Source organism: Jaculus jaculus, chromosome 7, assembly GCF_020740685.1.
Source record: "Jaculus jaculus isolate mJacJac1 chromosome 7, mJacJac1.mat.Y.cur, whole genome shotgun sequence".
Taxonomy (NCBI): domain Eukaryota; kingdom Metazoa; phylum Chordata; class Mammalia; order Rodentia; family Dipodidae; genus Jaculus; species Jaculus jaculus.
Window position 1 is genome coordinate 68,521,175 of NC_059108.1, and position 23,493 is coordinate 68,544,667.

The 23,493-nt window shown below is 41.4% G+C and overlaps 2 pseudogenes and 1 gene segment (V, D, J or C); all 3 read left to right on the plus strand.

The window, feature by feature from the left end:
- The window catches only part of LOC101600058, a 746,857-nt gene that overhangs the window by 641,770 nt on the left and 81,594 nt on the right, over window positions 1-23,493 (plus strand).
- On the plus strand, window positions 1,502-3,198 carry LOC105944256 (annotated as a pseudogene).
- LOC101599489 lies at window positions 5,398-7,510 on the plus strand (annotated as a pseudogene).

Genomic DNA, 23,493 nt, shown 5'->3' on the forward strand with positions numbered 1-23,493 from the left:
TGTTTGGACTTATCTGTAACTTTAGTTCTAATAATGTTTGTTTGATAAAATTGTGTGTCTCCATTTTAGGTGCATATATGTTTAGGATTGTAATGTCCTCCTGTTGTAGTGTTCCTTTAATCAATATAAAGTGACCTTCCTTATCTTTCCAAACTAATGTTGGTTTGAAATCTACCCTGTCGGGTATTAAGATAGTGACACCTGCTTATTATCTAGGCCCATTTGCTTGAACCATCATTTTCCAACCTTTCACCCTAAGGTAGTGTCCACCTTTTGTGGAAAGGTTAGTTTCTTGGAGGCAACAAATTGAAGGATTCTGCTTTTTAACCCAGTCTGAAAACCTGTGTCTTTTGGTTGGAGTATTGAGGCCATTGATATTAAGAGTTATTATTGAAAGGTGTGTATTTATTTTTGCCATTCTTCTTGTTTTATTGTTCTACCAGTTTTACCTTTGCTTTCTTGTATTAACTAGAATTTGAGTATGGTTTGTTTTTTCCAGGTTGCTTACATGTGTGCTTTTCTTTCTCTTCAGCATGGAGGATCCTTTCAAGTATTTTCTGTAGAGCTGCTTTTGTCTTCAAATATTCCTTTAGCCTTCTTTTGTTGTGGAATGTCCTTGTTTCCTCATCTATCTGAATGGATAGCTTTGCAGGGTAAAGTAACCTTTGTTGACAGTTGTTATCTTTCAGAACTTTAAATATATCATTCCAAGCTTTTCTGGCTTTGAAAGTTTGGATTGAGTAATCTGCTGTGATCCTGATAGGCTTACCTTTGTATGTGACTTGATTTTTCTGTCTAACTGATTTCAATATCTTTTCTTTGATTTGTATGTTTGGTAGCTTAATTATAATATGGCGAGGAGAGGTTCTTTCCAAGTTTTGCCAGTATTGTAGTAGACTGGATGAAGCAAATCACTGGCAAATTCTAAAATTCAACTGAGCATTATAGAGTCAATCAAAACCAGAACAGAGCTTTTATACAAGGGTGGGAATCAAAATAAACAGTTAATGTAATAAAGCCAAAGTCCCTAAGGATGTGTGTTGCCCCACACCCTTTGTCCTGTCAACTAGGAAAACAAGGAGTTGAGATTTCTGGTCTGAAATGAGTTCCAAGTCAGCCTGGGACTAGTCAGACCCTGCCTCAAATAATGACAGAAGAAAAAGACAAAGGCCCTAAAAATCAGGAAACATTCAAAAGCAACAGTAGTCAATACCAAAATACAGCTTATTTGAAAATGGTAAAGCCGAGTGCACAGGCGTCAGGCCCACAGCGCAGCGCCGAACTGAGCGAGGGGTCACGAACACTGACCCCCCCCAATACACAAACCCTGGAAGCTACCGTTCTCCCTCCAACCCCCCCCCCACACACACACACACCCTTGCTCTCCCTGCCACTGTCACTTGTCATCATCCCGGAGGGTCGTTCCTGGCGCAGCGGCAGGACTGTCGGCTAGGGAGGCAGTGCGGCCAGGAAGGCTGCGGGACATTCTAATTAGAACCATATGGCAACCATAGAAGAAATTGCACATCAAATTATTGAGCAACAGATGGCTGAGATTGTTACAGATCAGCAGAGTGAACAGAAAATCCAGATTGTGACAGCACTTGATCACCATACACAAGGCAAGTTCCTTCTGACCAATCACGATGACTCTGCTCCTGGAAAGGTCATTTTGGCCAGACAAGATTCAACTCCAGGAAAAGTTTTCCTCACCACTCCAGATGCAGTAGGGGTCAACCAGTTATTTTTTACATCTTCTGATCTGTCTGTACCACACTTCCAGCTCTTGACAGATAATTCTCCAGACCAGGGATCAAATAAGGTTTTTGATCTTTGTGTAGTATGTGCAAACAAGGCATCAGGGCGTCATTATGGAGCAATAACTTGTGAAGGCTGCAAAGGGTTTTTTAAAAGAAGGATCCGAAAAAATTCAGTGTATTCCTGTCGAGGATCAAAAGACTGCATTATTAACAAGCACCATCGAAACCGCTGCCAGTACTGCAGGCTGCAGCGCTGCATCGCTTTTGGGATGAAGCAGGACTCTGTTCAGTGTGAAAGAAAACCTATTGAAGTGTCATGAGAAAAGTCTTCCAATTGTGCAGCCTCAACAGAAAAGATCTACATCCGGAAAGACCTTAGAAGCCCACTGGCTGCAACTCCAACGTTTGTAACAGACAGTGAAACTGCAAGGTCAACAGGACTGTTGGATTCAGGAATGTTTGTGAACATTCATCCATCTGGAATAAAAACAGAGTCAGCTGTACTAATGACACCAGATAAGGGCAACTCATGTCTGGGAGATTTAAGCACACTGGCCAGTGTGGTCACGTACTTGGCAAATCTTGGAAAAGCTAAAGATCTTTCTCAAACTAGTAATGAAGTGCCTGTGATGGGAAGTTTAAACAATGGTGATACATCTTTTTCTGAATTTCATCAAGATATTCAGAACAATGGTGATGTTTCAATGGCATTTGATACTCTTGCCAAAGCCTTGAATCCTGGAGAAAGCACGGCCTGCCAGAGCTCAGTGGAGGGCGTGGAAGGAAGCTCACACCTTATTGCTGGAGACTCAGACAGAGGGGCCACTTCTCAGCGAGTCACATGTAGCTTTCCGGGCCAGAAAACAGCATCTCATTAGTAAAAGCCTATTGGAATGAACTGTTTACTCTTGGACTTGCCCAGTGTTGACAAGTGATGAATGTAGCAACCATATTGGCAACGTTTTTCAGTTGTCTTCATAGTAGCCTTCAACAAGATAAAATGTCACCAGAAAAGAGAAAATTATTGATGGAACACATCTTCAAACTACAAGAGTTTTATAACAGCATGGTTAAACTCTGCATTGATGGATATGAATATGCCTACCTGAAGGCAATAGTACTGTTCAGTCCAGATCATCCAGGCCTAGAAAACATGGAACAGATTGAGAAGTTTCAGGAAAAGGCTTATGTGTAATTCCAAGATTATATAACCAGAACATACCCAGATGACACCTACAGGTTATCTAGACTCCTCCTCAGATTACCAGCGTTGAGACTGATGAATGCTACCATCACAGAAGAATTGTTTCTCAAAGGTCTCATTGGGAATGTACAAATTGACAGTGACATCCCACATATTTTAAAAATAGACCCTGCAGATTACACCTCTCAAATAATTGGTCCACAGCCTTTGAAAGCTGACATCTCATTTCTGTAAACTAAACTTGCTGTTCCTTCTCAGGACACCAGAAGACACCAAATTGGGCTCACTGTTTCCAGGGCTTCTGGCATCTTCCTTAGGAACATTCTAGGTGGCTGGGCAGACAATAGGAATTAGATTTCACTGTCTGTCTTATGTAAATGAGTATGAAGTGCTATCAATTTATTCTTGGTGAAGATAACACTTAAAACTGTCTCCTCTTGACCATCTCAACTAAGATTTCTCATTCTATTTTGTAAAACAAATAAATTAGTCCTTTTTGTTTCCCCTGAAAAAAGAAAGAAAGAAAATGGTAAAGCAAACCAAGAATGTGTCACTCAAATGTAATATATCACCTTTCCTGACATGGAAAGAAAGATTAGCACTTCCACTGCAAGCCTACATATCTGGCCTTGTATAAGTAGGCCCTGTTGCCTTTTAGGGATAGCTTCCAAGCTCACCAATGCTGAGTACCACCTTGATCTTTCTGGGTGCTGAGTGGCCAGGGTTGAATGAGTTCTCTGGAAGTTCACCACACTGACAATTTGGGGATAGGAGACTATGCAGGAGTCCTGTTGTCAAACCATTGCTGCTCAGCTGGTCCTATTTGTATCTCCTTCAACAGCTGCTCAGCTGGTCCTTGCTGTCTTTCCCTTTAGGTGTCTTGATTTTGCAAGGAAGCTGATGTGAGTGGAAAAATCCCTTCACCTTGTTTCTGCTCCTGCCACTCTGTGCTGCCTGTACAGATGTGGATCAGGGCCCTAGCTGCCTCAGTGGGATTCTGGCTGGTTTCCTCATTTCTGGAAGAGCTTGGTTTCTCCTGCTTCTCTGCTATGGTTGATAATAACTTATACACCTTCATTTTTCAGTAGAAGAGTAGATTTTTCTGTGTTTCTTTTTATATCCCTTCCTAGGCTACTTTGGTGTGGCTAGTACGCCACCATCTCACCTGGAAGTCCTTGGAATTTTTTAAGTAAATTAATTTTGTATCCATTTTGATTTCTTAAAATTAAAATTAAAAAGTTCACAGTAACACTAAGTGATTGTGGAGATTAAAATAAAGGCATCAATGGTGGCAATCCCTACACCTGCACCTGTTCCATTCTAATTCTCTGAAAGCAAACACATTACAGACTTGGGAGCCCAAAGATAGAATTTTCTCACACTACATCTATTTTTGCCAACCACAGTGACTCAGGTGACAAGGGCTCACAGTCTTTGAAGTGAGACATGCTTTGTTCCTTGGAACTCAGAATGTTCCACTGGGTATGACCAGGCCTTTTAATTAGTCAATAGTCACTTGGGAACATACCTAAAAGCCAAGCTAGAACCCCAAATGACTATGAGAAGGATGCCTGGCCAAGCATGTGATTTTTTTTTCTTGGAGGTGCACTCCTAGGCTGTGCTGCCTACAAGCTTACTGAACCCCGAATCACTATGTGGTGGATCCAAATCACAGTAGATGTCAGTGGCATTGTTTTCAGTCCTCACTCAGGGAATCACCAAATAGAAGGTTTTATGAGCCTCCCTGTGCTTCAAGGAAAATTGACTTTAAGCAAAATCTCCATCATGAAAGCTAGTGCATCCCTGTAAAGAATGAACTCTAGAAAGACTTTTGAGGTAGGAGTATAAATCTGGATTTGGGATTCCAATATGTTAAGTACAGAGCAATGGTATCTCATCTCCTGAACTATCTGGTCCATGGAATTCCTTATGCAGAGGAGGAAAATGAAACAATAGTGGATTTTGGACTCCCAGGTACAGACCCCAGCACAAGCCAGCTTGGAGTAACTCATTGTCAAGGGAGGTGGAGTACGGGACAAGAGACAGATACAGGAATGAAAGTCAAAAGCAGATAATGGCACAAGAGATAGAGGCTAAGCCTTTGAAAGTGATGAAAATAAAATGAGATGCAGAGCAAAAGAATGATCCACTTACAATAAAGGAAAAGGCTGATGAAACCATGATAAGAATAATCTTGGGGAGAGGGGCAGAAAATTGTAAGAAGTAGAGGATAGGAAAGCATATCTTGAAGCATTGTCTAACTCCACAGAGTCTCACTGATATAATCATGAACCCATAGTAAATACTGATAACCCCACATAGGAGGGACCCTCAGTGGAATGGAGATAGGGAAGAGGGGATATAAGAATATAACCAGAGATCCTGACAGTGCAACAGCCCCCAGCCTCAGCCAAGGAGTCCCAGCCCCTTTCAATGGAAGAGAAGCTCAGCCAGCCACAGCCTCAGCACCATCACAGGCACCACCATCCGCACCACCATCCTCAGCAGCAACAGCAGCAGCAGCAGTCACACCATCACCACCATCATTATTTCTACAACCACAGCCACAACCACCATCACCACCACCATCACCAGCAGCCTCACCAGTACCTGCAGCATGGAGCCGAGGGCAGCCCCAAGGCCCAGCCAAAGCCGCTGAAACATGAACAGAAACACACCCTCCAGCAGCACCAGGAAACGCCGAAGAAGAAAACAGGATATGGTGAAGTAAATGGTAATGCTGGAGAAAGAAATATCTTTAAAGAGCCTCAGTTCTGATGAAGCTACCAACCCTATTTCCAGAGTCCTCAATGGCAACCAGCAAGTTGTAGACACTAGCCTGAAGCAGACTGTCAAGACCAGCACCTTTGGAAAAGCAGGAATTAAAACCAAGAATTTCATTCAGAAAAACAGTATGGACAGAAAGAATGGGAAGTCTTATGAAAACAAATATGGAGAGAACCAGTCTATAGATAAGATCGATACTGTAGCAATTCCAAATGGTGTTGTGACAGATAACTCAGGCTATATTACTAATGGTTATATGGGCAGAGGTGCAGATAATGATGGTAGTGGATCAGAGATTGGATATACCACACCTAAAAAAAAGGAAAGCTAGTCGCAATAGTGCTAAGGGTTGTGAAAACCTTTATTTAATGCAGGATAAAATAATGCAACAGGAGACTAGTGTCCCGACCCTAAAACAGGGACTTGAAACTTTAAAGCCTGAATATAGTGAACAAAAGGGAAATCAAGTAGAAGGTTCAAAGCCCATTTGGAAGTATGAAACTGGGCCCAGAGGAAAGTCTGCTGTTGGAGAGATGCTTGGAAAAAGTGCAGATATAAAACCTGGTGTGAACAGCAAAAAGTTCGGCCTAAAAGAAAGCATGCTTCAACTACTTCCTCCAAAGAGGACTCATGGACCCTGTTTAAACCACCCCTGGTTTTTCTAGTGGACAATAGCAGTGCTAAAATAGTTCCTAAAATAAGTTATGCAAACAAAGTTAAGGAAAACCTCAACAAAACTGTACAGAACTCATCTGTGTCACCATCTTCATCTTCATCCTCTTCATCTGCTGGGGAAACTCAGACTCAGTCTTCAAGTCGGCTATCCCAGGTTCCTATGTCAGCTCTGAAATCTGTTACTTCTGCCAACTTTTCTAATGGGCCTGTTTTAGCAGGGACTGATGGAAGTGTGTATTGGTCAGGGGTCAGCCCTGCTAACTACTGCTGCTAATACTTTGACACCCATCTCCACCGGGACTGATTCAGTTCTCCAGGACATGAGTCTGACTTCAGCAGCTGTTGGCCAAATTAAATCTAGCCTTCTTTTTATATACCCTTCAAATATGCAAACTGTGCTATTAAGCACAGCACAAGTAGAACTGCACTCTCAGAGAGATCAGCAAAACCTGGGAGATATCCTCCAGAATCAATGGGGTTTATCATTTATAAATGAGCCCAGCACTGGCACTGAGACCGTTATTGGAAAATCATCAGATCATAAAGTGATGGAAGTGACATTTCAAGGAGAATATCTTGTCACTTTGGTTGCACAGGGTGCTGAAATAATCCCCTCAGGAACTAAGCATCCTGTGTTTCCCAAGGCAAATGAGCTAGAAAAACCGACTAGTCCTCAAGTTCTGGGTAGCATTCTAAAACCCGGGACTTCTAAGAGTGGAGCCTTATCCTTGGAGCCCAGTCATATAGGTGATCTGCAAAAAGCAGAAACCAGTAGTCAAGGTGCTTTAGTGTTTCCCCCAAAGGACTATGAAATAGAAAATCAGAATCCTCTGGCTTCTCCTACGAACACTTTGTTAGGCTCTGCCAAAGAACCAGAGAGGCCTCAAAAGGAATGATAGCTGGGGTTCTTTTGACCTGAGGGCTGCTATTGTATATCACACTAAAGAAATGGAATCTATTTGGAATTTGCAGAATCAAGATCCCAAAAGAATAATCACTTACAATGAAGCCATGGATAGTCCAGATCAATGAAGGACCAGACTGCCTATTTGTAACCTTTCTGCAGCATTAGAGCCACCGTTCATGGGAGACACAAGGTTTTTTTTGCTCCCAGATCTTCAATGAAGCAGAGGAACCATAAGTAGAATCACAGGATAATATATACAACATATGTATATATTTTAAAATGGCAACTGAAAGTAATTAGACTTCTTAAGGAATCAAATTTATTTCAAGAGACTACACATGGTTATTTAATCTCCAGTACTGAATAGTTTGTGTTTTTTTTCCCCCCTTCTTTTGTTAGTTTTTGTCTCTAAGTGTGAATTTAAGTGATTAATGAATACAGACTTAACAAGTGTGGTTCTAAAGTTCCTGCTGTCATCAACTTGGGCAACAAATGACCCACTGGAAAGGCAAATCCACTTAAAAGATCATTGTATCCTTTCTGTGACTAAAGTGATACACTAATCACAGGGAACCCAGAATGATTCAACATTTTCCCCCATTCCTTCCCTTGATCTTTTGATTTTGACTTAAGCCCTGCGAGAATGCTGTATAAATAAATGCCTTGAAGTTTGCAGGGGTGTATTTTTTAATCAAATATGATTTGCATGTCTTGCCAGGAGTTAAGCAGCAGTGGGGCGTTGGGGAAACATTTTCTTTCCTTTTATTTTTTTTTGGGGGGTGGGCTGGGTGAGGGCATTTAAGTTCTACAATTCTCAGTATGGGTACATAGTTTAGTTACATGTTGTACCTCAACAACCGAAAAATTCATGAGTGTCATTTAAGAAAAGTTGCAGAACAAGTGATAGGCTTAGATACAGAAAAAGTATTCCTGTGCCCATATTTTAATTAATGTAATTGTATAACTGGGAGCAAAAGTATATAAGGCTTTGCAACTGTAGGTGCTCCAGACTTGCTCTCTGTCACTAACACTAAATGTGCAGTTTTCCTAAGAGAAACTTATACCTGTCTGTAAATTCTAATTTCAGTTTCTTAGCAAAATCTAAAAGGAGAAGAAAAAAAATCCCATGAGGTCTTTGACTTTTCTTTTTTAGCCAGTGAGGAGGTAATAAACACTGCTTATTAAGGATGTTTCATGCAAATTACAATTCTGAGCTTTTAGCATCTAATTATATCTTAATATGTTTTACTATTAGAGCAAAATGGTTTTTCAAGGAAAATAATGTGAAATTCTGGAAATTTTGTTCTGGGCAGAGAAGAGCTTTAGCCCTGTCTCATCATCACATTGCCATCCTGTTGCACTGCAGCTTGTGTATAGCATGCTAAAGTAAATTTTCGTGTGTGTGCAGAAACTAAGGGTCCAATTTAAGATTGGGTGATGTTAGTGGCATAATAACAAGTTCTCTGGCTGATATAGCATCACATTATACACACAAACACGTGCGTGTGTGCACACACACATACAAAAATGAGTGTATCCATGTATGTCAAATACAGGTTAAAATAGCAGGGCATTTTTATAGATTTTCAGTCTTCTAATAAAAGTAGACTGGATCCTTCGGGTGTATTTGGGGGGAAAGTAGCTACTTTTCTTCCTCCTCTATTATGTCCAGTTTTGAGTGACTAGTATGGATGGGTTTTCTTGTTTCGTTAATTATTTGAGGCTTTTAACAAGTAGTTCAAGAAAGAAGCTGTTGGATTCACCATAGAGAATATACATTTTTAGTCTGGATTTCTGCCCTGCTTAGATTTTTTTTTTAATTTTTTTGTTCATTTTTTATTTATTATTTGAGAGCGACAGTCATAGAGAGAAAGACAGATAGAGGGAAAGAGAGAGAATGGGCGCACCAGGGCCTCCAGCCACTGCAAATGAACTCCAGACGCGTGCACCCCCTTGTGCATCTGGCTAACGTGGGACCTGGGGAACCGAGCCTTGAACCGGGGTCCTTAGGCTTCACAGGCAAGCGCTTAACCGCTAAGCCATCTCTCCAGCCCGCTGCTTAGATTTTTTAAAAGTATAAGCAGGGATTGCCAATTCCACTTGATGTAAACAAAACTTTTTATACAAAAAATATATATATAGTAACTTATTGTATCAGTACAGGTTCAGAAACTTGTGGTAGGCCAGTTTCAAATAGTTTCATTTCACCTGTAAACTGTATCACTTTTACTGATAATTGTAATTTTCAAATGTATAATATGTTTACAGATGTGCCCTGCATTTTGTCTGCCTTGTTCTTATTTTGATTTTTGTTGTGCCTCCTGCCTGCTTGCCAAAAGCTAAGATGCTTCAGGCCCATGTACAATTTAAAACAGAGGCATCCTTGAGCTTTAAAGCATTGAACAAACTGGAAAATGCAACATACCACATACTAAAGTGAAAAAGTCTGTGTTTGTGTGGTTTTTTTTAAATAAAAAATTTCAATAAGTTTTTAAAAAAGGAATATAACCAGATGGGTATATGACTAATATGCAATATTTTTATACAGTAAAGTCCACCATCAGTCAATTAAAAATAATAAAAATATTTATAAAAGAATTATTTTCCTGCCAAGAGAGGTAGAGTAGAACAGAGTTCCTGAAATCTCTGAGACCATCTTGGGGTTTTTTACAGGAAGGAGATGGGAAGGAAAATGAGAATGAGAAGACAGCCCTGACAGTCAAGTGACCAGATAAGCATAACCCTTAAGGTAAGTGCCTTCCAGCAAAGAAATTGTTGTGGATACAGAAATGTTGGTCTTCAATCCACTTGAACTAATACATACATACATTAACTTCTGAGCCCTTTATTTATTCTGCCTGAGGATGAACAGAAAGTTCAAAGTCTGGGTAAAGCAACTAGTTATGCCAGGGTTAGTGTAAAATACATTTTAAATTTAGGAGAATATTTAGAATCTTTGAATTAGCATATGGGATATAATAGGAGAACTTTGGGTAAGCTAGGGTGATAACAATACCATGCAACCTCAGTAAGATTATAGCAAACCAGACAGGACTCTAAAAAACATCATAGTGACTAGATAATTCATGTCTTTAAAACTTTGTGGACTGCATGTGTTACACAAGCCAAGTAATTTATTTATTTATTTATTTATTTATTTGAGAGCGACAGACACAGAGAGAAAGACAGAGGGAGAGAGAGAGAGAATGGGCACGCCAGGGCTTCCAGCCTCTGCAAACGAACTCCAGACGCGTGCGCCCCCTTGTGCATCTGGCTAACATGGGACCTGGGGAACCGAGCCTCGAACCGGGGTCCTTAGGCTTCACAGGCAAGCGCTTAACCGCTAAGCCATCTCTCCAGCCCACAAGCCAAGTATTTTTTAACGCTCATGTACTTTTATTAGAAACAAATTATGTATGTATGCATATTCACATACATACCCATGCATGGAAGGTTGTGATGTTGTTTTATGCTTTTTATTTATTATTTTATTAATTACAGATATACTAAGTATGGATACATCATGTGTTGGCACCATTCTTTCCCTCATCCCTGCCCCCATTCTGCTAGGGGCCCTCCTCAGTTAGGTTGCAGGTTTTCCTGCTAGGGTGGTGGGTTATGTATGTGGGAGCAGCAGTCAGTTATGGGAAGAGGCAGTGCCTCTGGGCATGATGCCTCAACTTGTATCTCCAACAATATTTCCACCCCCTCTTCTGCAAAATTCCCTGAGCTGGGTTGTGTGTGTTTGAAGTCTACTTCAGTGATCATATGGATCTCTGATTTGGTAGGTGTTGAGTATCCTTAAGGTCTATCTCCTACACCCTGGTGCTGATTGTCAGGCTCATCATGAAAGTGAGATTCTTGCTTGTCTCTCCAATTCCTCTGTGGTTTCAGCTTGGGCTTGGCTGAAGTATGAGGGGCAGTTTATCTCCTCGTATCTGAAAAAGAAAAGCACAGGTTAAATGGGATAAGTGTTATTAATTGAGGGAGAAGTTGATGGCCATAGTACCTCTTTTAGCCCAAGATTACTAGGAGCTTGACATTGGAGAGCATAATCTTTGTCTCCATAGGATTCTGACATGGTTCCCAGTTCCAGATCTGGGTTCCTTTCCACTGAGCTGATATAGCACTTTCCAGCACTAGATAGGCTGTCTGGGGTCTGGTTCTCTTCTAGCTTCTGGCCAGGTCGCCCCTATGTCTTCAGCAGCAGGGTCTTACCATTCACCTCAGGTGGGTAATCAAGTGCTTTGACAGAAGCATGTCTTGTTTGGGGGGACTTTGTAGGTCTCTCCAATGACCAGCTCATTGTGGATGGTAACAGCAATCTAGTACTGGAAGTTACAGGCCAAAGCCAAAAAATAAAATAAAATAAAATAAAAATTTAAGGTTAGACTTTGTCCCACTCTCTCTAGGGCCCTTCTTTTCAGTGCTCCACCCATGCTCCTGTTGAGGATTAAACCTTTTAGTCTACCTTCAAGGATAAACGTTTCTATGGTACCAGTTCATTTTTGGGCTCAGTTTTGTGATTTCTTCCCTACCTACCCCCCAAGCCCTTCTATCCCTATTGTCCAGGCCTCAAATTGCCTATTAAACCAGCAATGCAAGCTGACCCAGGTTAGGAACCTCATATAAGTAAGACCCTGTGGTGATTGTCTTTCTGTAATTGTGTGAATTTTCTGAATATGATCTGTTCCAAGACCAGCCATTTTTCTACAAATTTCATTGTGTCATTTTTTTTTTCTTACTTCTAAGTAGAATTCCATCATGAAAATGTACCATAACTTAGTTAACCATTTATCTAAAGATGAACATCTGGGTTGGTTCCAGTTCTTAGCTATTATGAATTGAGCAACTATAAATAGAGTTGAACAAATATCTCTGTAGTGAAGCATGGAGCATTTAGGGTAAATGCCCAATAAGGGAATAACTGGGTCTGTTTGCATCTGTATATTCATCCTTATCAGGAATTTCCGTATTGATTTCCATAGTGGTTGTACAAGTTTAGAATCCCACCAACAGTGAATGAGGGTCCCTACATCTCTACATCTATCTCCAACATTTGTTGTCATTTGATTTTTTTAATGATTGTCATCCTTACTGGAGTAAGGTGGAATATCATAGTTATTTTAGTTTTCACTTCCCTGATGGTTAGGGATGTTGAACATTTTCTTAAGTGTGTGTTAGCCATTTGTATTTCCTCATCTGAGAACTCCATAATAATTTCTCTGCCCCATTTTTGGAATAGAGTGCTTGATTTTTTTATTGTGTAGTTTTTTGTTTTTTTTTTTTTTTAGTTAATTGTAGATTCTAGATATTAGGCCTTTGTCAGTGGTATAGCCAGCAAAAATTTCCTCCCATTCTGTTGGTAATCTATTGGCTCTGATTATGGTATGTTTGTCTATGTAAAAACTTTTTACCTTCATGAGATCCCATTGATTGAGTGATTAAGTTCCTGAGGTACTGGAGGTTTGTTCAGAAAGTCTTTCCCTACTCCTTTATTGTGGAGAGTTCCTCCAATTTTTTCTTCCAGTAGGAGAAGAGTTTCAGGTCTTCTATTGAGGTCTTTAATCCATTTGGACTTGATTTTTTTAAGTTTTCGAGATAGGACCTCACAATAGTCCAGGCTGACCTAGAACTCACTATGTACTCTCAAGGTGGCCTTGAACTCATGGTGATCCACGTACCTCTGCCTCCCAAGTGCTGGGATTAAAAGCATGCACCATCACATCTAGCTTGGACTTGATTTTGTGCGTGTGTGTGGTAAGATGTGTGGGTCTAGATTCATTTTTTGCATATGGTTATGCAATTTGTCCAGCAACATTTATTGAAGAGGCTGTCTTTTCTCCAGTCTTCATTATTGATGCCTTTATCAAAGATCAAGTAGCTATAATTACTTGACCTAAAGTCTGGTTCTTCAATTCTGTTTCATTGGTCTACATTTGTGTTTTTTATGCCAGCACCATGCTGTTTTTGTTACTATGGCTTTGTAATATAGCTTTAGCTCAGGTATGGTGATACTACCAGAGGTGTTTCTTTTGCTAAGGATATGTTTGTATATCCAAGGACTGCTGCAATTCCATATGAATTTTGAGATCATTTTTTCTATCTCTGTGAAGAATAATGCTGGGATTTTCATCAGTATTGCATTAAATCTGGTAGAATTGTCACAATACTAATTCTACCTCTCCAGGAGTATGATAGGTCTTTCCATCTTCTCAAGTCCTTCTTGATTTTTTTCTTGAGTGACTTTATGTTTTCATTACATAGGTTTTTCACATTATTGGTTAGTGTTATTCCAAAGTATATATTTTTGTTGCTGTTGCTGTTGCTATTGAAAACAGGAGAGCTTAGATAATTTCTTTCTCTGTGTATTTGTCCTTTGCATATAGAAAGGCTTCTGATTTTTGTGTGTTGTCTTTGTATCCTGCCACTTTATGAAGGAATTAATCACCTGTGGAAGTTTTAAGATGGAGACTTTCAGATCATTTATGACAGGAGCATATTATCTGCAAATAGGTCTAACTTGACTTTTTCCTTTCCAATTTATATCCTTTTTGTGTCTTTCTCCTGTATTATTGCTTGGGCTAGGTCTCCTGGTACTATGTTGAAAAGCAGTGGGGAGAGTGGGCATTCCCGTCTTGTTCCCAATCTCAGTGGGAACTCATTGAGTCTTTCCCCATTGAGTATCATTTGAAATTTAGGTGCTTTAAATTTAGATTTTATTGTGTTGAGATATAAACCCTCCATGACTATTCTCTCCAGAATTTTGATCATGAGGTGATATTGCATTTCATCATAGACCTTTCCTGCATCTGCTATGATCATGTGTTTCTTGTGATTAAGTTTATTTATATCATGACCAATTTTCATATGTTGAACCATCCCTACATACCTTGAATGATTCCTGCTAGATCAAGGTGGATAATGCTTTTTATGTATTTTTTAATTCAGTTTGTAAGGCTGTTGTTCAGGATCTTTGCATCTAAGTTCATCAGGGATATAGGCCAATAGATTTCTTTTCTTGTTGTATCTCTATCTGGAGTATTACCTGTTCTACAATTATGTGAAACAGTTTGAGAACAATTGGCTTCAATTCTTCCATGAAGGTTTGATAGAATTCAAGTGAGAAACCATATAGTCCTGGACTCTTCTTTTGGAGAGAGGTTTTTGATTACCTATTCAATCTTGATGGATATGATAGGTTTGTTTAGGATATTAATCTAGTCTGAGTTTAATTTTGGTAAGTGGAATGTGTCTAGGAATTCATCAATTTATTTTAGATTATTCAATTTTGTAGAGTAGAGGTTTGGGAAATATGTCCTGATGATTCTTTCAATTTCATTTATGTCTCTTATGACCTTTCAAATTTCATTTGTAACTGTATTAATTCAAAGCATCTCTTTTCTTCATTTGCTTGATCAAATTAGCCAGGGATTATCAATCCTCTTGATTTTTTCAAAGAACCAGTTCTTTGTTTCATCAATTAATTGTTTTCATAGTTTCCAAGTCATTAATTTCTCCTCTGATCTTTATTATTTCTTTCCATCTGGAGCTCTTTGGATGGATTCTTCTTGTTTTTCCAATGCCTTTAGGTAGATGATTAGGTTATATATTAATTTGGGATCTCTCTGTCTTTGTTATGAAGGCATTTAGTGCTATGAATTTTTCCCTTAGCTGCTTTCATTATGTCCCATAAGTTTTGGTAAGTTGTGTTCTCATTGTCATTCAATTCTAGAAATTTTACAATTTCCTTGTTTATTTTTTCACTACCCATTTATTGTTTAAAAGTATGTTGTTCAGTCTCCAGGTGTTGGTGGAATTCCTGAAACTTCTTTTGTTAATCTCTAGCTTTATAGCATTGTGGTCTGATATTATGCAAGAAATTATGTCAATTTTCCTGAATTTATGGAGGCATGCTTTATGGCCTAATATATGATCAGTTTTGGAGAAGATTCCATGGGCTGCTGAGAAGAATGTGTAATCTATAGATTTCAGGTAGAATGTTCTATAGATATCTGTTAGGTCTAGGTGATCTAAGGTGTCATTAAGCTCTCTTAATTCCCTGTTAATTTTCTGTTTGGATGAACTGACAATTGATGATAGTGGAGTATTGAAGTCCCCAACTATGATGGCGTTGGTATTTATTTCTGTTTTGTAGTCAAGTATGTTTTGTTTTATAAACTGTTGTGCACCTGTGTTTGGTGCATATAGATTTATGATTATCATTTAGTCTTGTTGGATCATTCCCTTGATGTGTAAGAAGTGTCTTCTTTAATTAATTCTGGTTTGAAGTCTATTTTTATCAAATATTAATATAGCAATACCTGCTTGTTTCTTATTTCCATTCACTTGGAATGTCATTGTTGTAGTCAGGTTTACGTTGCTGGTAGAAATCACCTAACCAAGAGCAGATTCTGGGAAAAAAGGATTTATTATGGCTTACAGACTCAAGGAAGCTCCATGATGGCAGCAAAAATGATGGAATGAGTAGATGGAGGACAGCACCCCCTGGCCCACATAAGGTGGACAGTAGGAACAGGAGACTGTGCCAAACACTGGCATATGGAAACTGGCTTTAACACCCATAAGCCTGCCCCCAACAATACACTGCCTCCAGGAGGGTTTAATTTCCAAATTGCCACAAGATGGGGAAACTAACAACCAGAACACCTAAGTTTATGAGGGATACCTGAATCAAACCACCACATTCTGCTCCTGACCTTCATAAACCAATATCCACACATAATGTAAAATACAATGCATTCAGTCCAACTTATAAGTCCCCATAGTTTTTATCAATCCCAATGATGTTCAAACATCCCCATAATCCAAGGTCTCTTAACTGAGCCATAATACCAAAAAAAAAAAAAAAAAAAAAAAAAAAAAAAAATCCCCAAATACCCATAATAGCATGGAATACATACTCTCACTGCAAAAGTTGGGCATAGCAAAGAAATACTCAACCAATACAAGATTTAAAACAACCAGGACAAATATAAAACTCTGTAGCTTCAAGTTCAACAACACTGACTAGTGTAACAAGTATCAAAATTCAATAATCCTAACCAGCAACAAGTCTCTGGCGTGCCAAATCCACCCCTCTAGCTATGCTACTCACAGTCCTGGAAAACTTCATCCAGGGTTGGCAGCTTTCCTTAGTAGCCATTTCGTGGTCCTGGCATCTCCATTGGGTCACCACAGCAAGCCACAGTTCATTCTCATGGCCCCATGGGGTCTCCATGCAGGTATCCAGCAAACCTGCTTCTCACTGCCCATGGCCATTTCCAAAACACAAGACCATGTTGCAAACCGAATGACCCTTTCTTTCCTGCATTTCTTATAGTCCACAATATCAGGTAGGGTGCCAATTTGTTAATCCAGGGAAAAATAAAGCAGACTTTGAAGAACAGGACACTCCTTGAACACTCAGGCCCATTCAAAAGAGTCTACATTCTTCCTGTTGCCCCAGTGCAGGTCAGCTGGCCCAATCTCAAAGGTTGTCATCTCTCAATTGCATCTGAACAGGCAACAGTTCACCCAAAGATTTTTCTTTCTGTGCCATATCCCTCTGCTCACACCAGTTCAGTTCTGTACAAAGCAACCCTGTACAACCTCTCAGGACACAGGCATAACAGCAACCTTCCCACACAAACAGCTAGCCCAGTCAAGTCTTACCCTCATAAGCCAAACTTCACAGTCCATAGTTCTTACTGCATTCAGGTCTTTCAACTCTGACCAGAATAGTCTATCAAGCTGTACTTACAGCACTGCAAGGCATCTATTAGGCCAAGGTTTCAAATCCTTTCACATTCCTCTTGAAAATCAGCTCCAAAAGGCCAAAGTCACAGTCTAGCAGCAATCCCACTCCTGGGTACCACTTTACTATTGCTCTCAGGTTTGCATTGCAGGTAGAAATCACCCAACCAAGAGCAGCTTTGAGGGAAAAAGGGATTTATTTTGGCTTGCAAACTGAAAGGGAAGCTCCACGATGGCAGGGAAAATGATGGCATGAGCAGAGGGTGGACATCACCCCCTGGCCCACATAAGGTGGACAATAGGAATAGGAGAGTGTGCCAAACACTGGCATAGGGAACCTGGCTATAACATCCATAAGCCCACCCCCAACAATACCCTGCCTCCAAGAGGATTTAATTTCCAAATTGCCACTAGCTGGGGAACCTAGCATTCAGAACACCTAAGTTTATGGGGGACACCTGAATCAAACCACCACAATAATTTGCCATTCTTTCATCCTGAGGAGGTATCAGTCTTTAGTGGTGAGATGAGTTTCTTGAAGACAACAAATTGAAGTGTCCATTTTTCTGATCCACTGTGTTAACTTGTGTCTTTTGATGGGTGAATTAAGGCCATTAATGTTTAGGGTAATAACTGTGAGGTTTGATTAAATTACTGCCATGTTCGGGTACTTTGTGGGGTTTAGAATTTTCTTGGACTTTATACTTTTTGGATCCTTCTCTAGTTTTGGTATTATGATATGCTTCTTGTAGGCTTTTGAGGTTGGTTGTTTAGCTCTTCTGTGTGGATAATTCCCTGAAGTATTCTCTCTCTAAGTTTTGCTTTGTCTTCATATAATCATGAAAAGTGGCTTTTATAATGGAAAGTTTTTTTTTCACCATGTATTATGAGGGATACTTTCACTGGGAACAGTAGTTTGGATTAGAAGCCATAGTTTGTTAGATTTTGAAGTGTTCCATTCCAGGTCCTTCTGACCTTCACTATTAACATTGAGAATTCTGAGATAATTCTGATGGTGTTGCCCTTATATGTAATGTGTTGTTTCTCTCTTGGTGCTTTTAGCACTCTCTCTTTATTTTCATTGTTTACAGTCTTAATGATGATGTGTCTTGGAGAATTTCTTCTTTGGTCCAGTCTGTTTGGAGTTCTGTTAGCTTCTTGCATCTAGATGGGATGCTCTTTTGAGAGGGTAGGAATGTTTTTCTTGATAATTTTGTTGAGTAAGTTCTTCATGTCTTTTATCTGAATTTCTATCCTTTCTAGTATACCCATAATCCAAATGTTAGGGTGTTTGGGGGAATTCCAGAGTTCTCTCATGTTCTGTTCACAAGAATTTTTGAACTTATTAAACTTTTTGGACTCCTGAACTGTTTCTTCTGTTTTGTCTTCAAGGTTGGAGGTTCTGTCCTCCACATGATTAATTCTGTTCCTGAGGGTTTCTAGAAAGGTTTGTACTAGTTCAATTTGGTTTGTATTTTCTATTGACTTTTTCTGTATGGTATCCATCCCTTTGTTGAGTCCCAATTTCAGGTCATTTTTTGATTTTCTTAATGCTTCTTGGAATTCATTCTTGCATTTGCTTATGTCTTCATTAAATTTAACCAGCTGGTTATTGAGATCCTCTATTTTTGGGATCACCTTCAGTTCACTTAACTCTCTTTTGAGATCTCTCTGGGTTTTGTCTATTAAGTCCAGCCTAGTAAAGATAACTGTGTGGATTTTATTTATGTGATTTTTGGGTTTTTGTTGATTTGTTGCCAGTTCTGCCATTTGCTTGGTCAGGGTTACATATCTTGTGACTTCATTTTAGGGTTCTATTCCTGTTGTCTCTTCTGTGTTTTCACTGGAGACTTCCATTGTGGGACTAGCCAACTTTCTTGGGGTTCCTTCTATTTGATGTTCTTTGTTGTTTATTTTGCATTGCAGTCTGCTCATCATGGTGTGGGAATCTTATTTAATTAAGGAGGAAGCAAGAGTTTTCCCTTATAGTATCTTCAGTGGGTGTTCCCTTTTATGTTTGACTAGTATAGGTGTGTGGTAGCTTAGTATTTTAGGGTATGTACAGGTTATGAAATGGACTAGCTGCTCTGGGATGGTGCTTACTACCAAAGGTTGGATTGAAGCCTGGGATCCCTTTGACCTGGTCTCAGCTGTGTTAAATGGGCAGGTTATGGAGGACTCTCTTTTTCTCCCAGGGAGGTGATTGCCTGGTTTTCTGTGTTCCCCTTATGAGGCTGATGTGATGCCCCAAGTGGTCACTGGAAGTGGGGTGGGGTGGAGTGTTGGAGCGATGGGGGGGGCTCACTGAGTTCCACACACTAGGCTGGATCAGTGAGTTGGCTGGAATGGAGGAGACAGGGGATCTGTCTACAGGGTTTACTCAAGGGTGCCTGTAGGCAGCACAGGGTATGGAGCTGTCTGCAAGTAGGCATCCTACAGGCCATAACACCAAGGATGCAAGACAGGGAAGCTCAGCAGGAGATGGGAGCTCAAGTAAGTCATGAGCTCAGTCTTTGGAGCCTGCAGAAGCCAGATGTGGACTATATGCTGTGGGGGAAGGACTCTGGGAGCCAGGGGAAGTGCTAGCAGGGGAAATGCTCCACAGAAGCAGTGGAGAGGAACTCTTGGAGCCAGGGAATGTGAGTGGGCCACACACAGATGCAGTGTGCAAGGACCACCATCAGATGCAGTGTGGGGGTTCCTGGAGAAAGTGGATTGTACAGACCAGTTGGCTTGGGAGGAAGACGAGGTCACAGGGGACAGGACTTAGCAGACTGGTCATCAGGGGTGGGGATGCAATGGCATGGGTCAGTTGGTTCAACAGGGAGAAGAGGGCATGGGAGACAGGGGAGGGCATGGGTTGGTCAGCTATGGAAAAGGTGATAGCTCAGACTGCACAGGCAGGTTGTCTCAGAAGAAAGGGGATAGCTCAGGAGAGAGGGGATACTCTAAAGAGAAGGGACAGCACAGGCTGATAGGGGAGGCTCAGGAGAGAGGTGAAGGTGCTCAGGACCCTGTCAGTGGAGCCTTCAGTTAGAGCAGCTGAGAGCCTGGTCAGGAAGCAGTGGCAGGTGGTTGGGGGACCAGATTGTCTAATGGGCTACCTGAGAGCATGGGAATCAGTAGATTCCCTACTGTGTCCCTCCCTACCGACCCACTGGAACTCTGCTAAAACCTTCTCACACTGGAGCCCCACAGATATTGTCTGACATTACCCTGGGAGCTAAAGCATGGTTAGGAGTGAACTAATACTTGTCAAAAATCAAAAATGGTGGTGGGGGGGTGTGTAGAGATGACTCAGTGTTTAAGGTGCTTGCCTGTAGATCCTAACAAACTGGGTTCACTTTCCTGGTACCCTCATAAAGCCTGATGCACAAAGTGGTGCATGCATCTGCAGTATGTTTGCAGTGACTAGAGTCCACATTCTCATTCTCTCTCTCTCTCTCTCTCTCTCTCTCGCTCTCGCTCTCGCTCTCTCTCTCTCTCTCAAAATGAATAAAATATTTTTAAATGAAAATTTAGCCCTTTAAAAAAGAAAAGAAGAGGCCTGTGCACTCAGACCAGTAGGCAGTGTGAACTCAGCACAAATCTATCAACAAAATAAGACAGCTGACTCCCTGGCAGGAGATGAACTATGCCTCACGCATTGTTGGGCCTTGAGAACCTGGATGCGAAGCCAAGTGGAACTTCCTGAGCCTAGCTAAAGTTTGGCAACCTGTCTCTGGCCAGCTAGGACTCAGCAGGGTGCCTAATTGCCTCTGGCCTGCTACTTCTGCAAAAAGGTTAGAGTTCCCGCACACGCTTAGAACCAATCATTTCAAAAGTCACAATATGCTATTGGCCCTTACACCTCATCCTTTCCTGAGATCCCCACCTTCATTCTCAACATTATATAGGCAGCTGCCTGTAACAATAAGGCGAGTTCTTGCTTCGACAAGACTCCCGACTTAATGAGGTTTTTCTCTGGTGACTAAGAGAGGTTCTGAGCCGTCAACACTCATCCTCCTCCTCAACCCCTTGGGAGGAACCAGAGGGCCTGGTCCTTCCTCAGCACTACCTGCTGGGGGAGCCCAGCATCTGACACCCAACATGGGGCATGAGGAACCCGGCAGACTAGTGCCCCGTGAGAGCCATTCATTGAGGAGGTCAATCAGTGTGTGGTGAGTGTTCCCTCATAAGTTATGAGGCAGTCTTCATATGTAATGTGCTAAACTTTGCTTCTATAACAACATCTCTTTGTTCTCTTTCTCTTTCCTTTCACTTTCGGTTCACCAGCAAGCTGCATCTGTGGTTTTTGTACAGCATGTTTACCTATCTTTTGGATCATTGTGTTGGTGTTGTATTCATGTGTCTGTGGGTTGCTATTGCCCTAATTTTATGGACATTTCTCTCCAAACTTTATAATATGGGACAGTCTACCTCTAAATCCAATCCTGCCTTAGAATCTCTCAGGGCACTCCTAAAGAGTAGAGGGCTTGATTTTACTGACAATCAGGCTTGAAGGACCTGGGATTGCTTTATTAAGCTGGTGCCATGGCTGCCGGAAAGAAATCTCTTTGATTGGGACACTTGGGATAGGGTGCATGCCCTTGTTTGTCGGGCACATGTGAAGAAGTGTCAAATACCCCCCCCCTTAAGGGTCCTCCCTGTGATCTCAGCCCTCAAGGACTGCTTCCCTCCAAGGCCAACCAAACATAAACAAAAGACAGAACAAAAAGATAGTATACAGCCTGATCCAGCTACTCCTCCTAGAGATACAGCTTTAAAAACCCCAGAAAAGGGCACATCTTTATAGTCTTCACTCAATCCCTTTGAGAGTGCTCCCTGGCCTTCCGGGGTACCTCCTCCATCGACTAGCCCCTTCTGGACCCCCTCAGCCTCTCCTTCATATTCAGCCACCAAGACCCCCTCAGTTCCTTCTTCATATTTGGTCGCCAAGCCACCAGAAAATAAAGCTACCTTTTTATTTCCCATCAATCTAAATCCTGGGGCCAATCACCCTGCTGTCTGGTATCCATGGGAAGCTCAGGACCATAAGGAGCTTAAAAAGGCGGTTTTGGAGGATGGACCTAACTCTCCTTGAGCTGAGATCCTGTTACAGGAACTTGCCCATCAACCTTGAACAACACAAGATTGGAAAAATCTAGTCAGAGCTTTCTTGTCAGATCCACTATACATTAAGTGGTGTGCCTTTTTTAAAGATGAGTGCCATACACAGGCAGAATGAAACCAAGTCAACATCCTCTTGTGCCAATAGCTTTTGGGATACTCTCTGGTTCCTATGATCAATATGGTACAGGCACTCAACAGGTGGCTATACCTGACCCGTATAGGGACCAGGTCAGGACACTGGACTTGAAGGCATGGAAAAGGCTTGATGAGGGACCCTCTGAACACCCCCCTTATGGGTATTACTCAAAAACCATCTGAGTAATTGGCTACATTTATAGATAGGGTGGAAAAAAGTCTCCAAAGAACATTTCCCCCAGGGGCATTACAGGATCAGTTTACTAAATGTTGGTCTGGGAAGGGATGATGGCAGATCACCACCTCATCAGTGTGGGTCTCAAGGACAACTCCATAAGTAGATGGATTGTAGCCACCACGGATGTTGGCACTATCTCCCATCAGGCTAGGGTCATGGCTGCCACCCTTCAGGAAAATAAACAGAGAGATTTGGCCACTTTGATCTGCACATTACAGTTAAATCCTAAAAAATCAACATGTTTAGGGTGCAGGGAAGAGGGCCACTTTAAAAAGGAATGCCCCAACAAGACAAAGCCTCGCCTGCCCTTTGGGGGGACAACCAATGCCCCTTGCACTTGCTGCCCTATATGCAAAAAGGGGTTTCATTGGGCTAGGGAGTGTCAGTCGAAGTTTGACATACAGGGAAAGCCTTTAAACTCCTCCTGGGGCTTCCCCCAGCCCCGTTCAAAGAGACCATCAAAGCCCATTGGACCGTCCCTCTGGTCTCCAGCCTTAGACCCAAAATTATTTTAAAGATTGGCAATAAAAGATTCAAACTTCTCATCGACACTGGAGCAGACTGAATGGTCCTGAGAAAATAGGAAGTGCCCCCCTCCTGGCAGCTTGTGCCTGGCCCTCCCCTACTGGGAGTTGGCGGGCAGTCCACCTCCTGGGGGACTGCCACGTGGCTCCCTTGGACTGACCCAGGTGGGGATAGGGGAGAAGTCCACCCTCTCTGGACTCACTGCTAACTTACTGGGGCAAGACATCATTGGAGATGCCAAGGCTTTCATCACTACTGACCATAAGGCCTTTTTTTTTTTAAATTTATTTATTTGAGAGCGACAGACACAGAGAGAAAGACAGATAGAGGGAGAGAGAGAGAATGGGCGCGCCAGGGCTTCCAGCCTCTGCAAACGAACTCCAGACACGTGCGC